At 47.4% G+C, this 1086-nt stretch overlaps 1 pseudogene; it reads right to left on the reverse strand.

The window, feature by feature from the left end:
* Positions 1-903: 903 nt before the first annotated feature.
* Positions 904-1086, reverse strand: part of LOC102873928 — a 3786-nt pseudogene continuing 3603 nt past the window's right edge.

Genomic DNA, 1086 nt, shown 5'->3' on the forward strand with positions numbered 1-1086 from the left:
AAAGAAAAGAAAAAGACTGGGACTTCTTTTTGGTTGGACTTTGTGCACACATATGTGCATGAGGTTTTTTCTCCCCCTTTAACTGACAAGCCATCTGAAGTGGTGCTGGACTGCTGCTTTCCAAGCCCTTCGTGACTCATTATATAGTGATGCTGCATAATTTTTTGGATGTGTTTGCTAATTTTGATTATTTCAAGTTTGTTATTAAATATATAAATTTTCTCTAAAAATAAGGAATAGACTCAAATGACTAAACACCAATTGGTAGCATCATGATGGGTGGTGAAGAGATTGACATAGTTAACAGGTTTTTTTACTTTGCTGGGCTCCACAGTCACCACTCCTGGAAATCTACTGAAGGGACATGTTACAAGGAGGGACTGGTCCTTGGAGAGGGCCATGATGCTTGGGAGGGTGGGGGGACAGCAAAGGAGAGGAAGACCCTCAATGAAACAGATCAATTCAGTCACTGGGGCAATGGGGGGGGGGTTAGAGACAATAAGGTTGACACGGGATAGAGCAGGGTTTGCGGTTCTTCTTTTTTTTTTTTAATCAAGCAAGCATTTAATGAGCATGTATTATATTCTCAGGGAACCATTTGGATCTAGAGAGAAAGACCATGATGCAGATTAAATTTCTTGTTATGACAGAGCTGACTGTTGATTGGCAGCGAGGGCAGAGAGGACGTAATAAGAGAGCCACGAAGTGGCTTTGGCCTCAGCCACCCCGTTCAGTCTGGACATTGGATGCAATGGCTCTGATGGTCAGAGATGGGTGCTCCAGCTCCAGGGTCTTCTGGGGGAGCTGCGGGGCACACTTCACTATCCCCATCCCTTGGGTTCCTTGCTCCTGCAGGATACAGTCAAAGGTAACATCCTAGCTGGTCAATGATTATGGGCCCGGTTAGGACAGCCAGGGAACGCTGTGGAGGCGATAGTGGAAGGGGGTGGAGAACAGGAGGGCTAGGTGGACTTCTGGGCCCTGGTAGACCACCAGGCCCACACTGCCCTGGAAGGCAGAACTGGTCTTCACAAAAGAGCAGCTGATGGTAGACTTTGGGGACAACAGAGGTGGAGGGGCCACTGG

This window comes from Elephantulus edwardii, unplaced genomic scaffold (assembly GCF_000299155.1).
Source record: "Elephantulus edwardii isolate Elephantulus edwardi_28Jun2011 unplaced genomic scaffold, EleEdw1.0 scaffold01450, whole genome shotgun sequence".
Lineage (NCBI taxonomy): Eukaryota > Metazoa > Chordata > Mammalia > Macroscelidea > Macroscelididae > Elephantulus > Elephantulus edwardii.